Raw genomic sequence first — 334 nt, forward strand, 5'->3', positions numbered from 1 at the left:
GGCCCTAGAAGATGGCTGTGGGGTGGGGAGTACCCCCGCGGGAGCCCTGCCGGAGGCTCCCTGCAGTGGCGCTGGCTGCCACACGCCAGCCCTGACCTGGTTTTTGATCAGCCCGTCCTCGTAGTACCAGACGGAGCTGCTCTGCTCGCTCAAGCTGGAGACCACCACCCGCCCTGCCTTCATGTCCTCCACGTCATCGGGGACTGAGAGGTAGAGCTCCAGCTCCCTGCTCCTGATGCGGAAATAGATCCGTCTCTGCAAAGAGAGAAACCCTTTTTTTGCACCAGGAAGCCCTGCTGCCCGCAACTCCGGCCCCGCACGCTGCGACTGGCTG

Source organism: Buceros rhinoceros, unplaced genomic scaffold, assembly GCF_000710305.1.
Source record: "Buceros rhinoceros silvestris isolate BGI_N320 unplaced genomic scaffold, ASM71030v1 scaffold32317, whole genome shotgun sequence".
NCBI lineage: Eukaryota > Metazoa > Chordata > Aves > Bucerotiformes > Bucerotidae > Buceros > Buceros rhinoceros.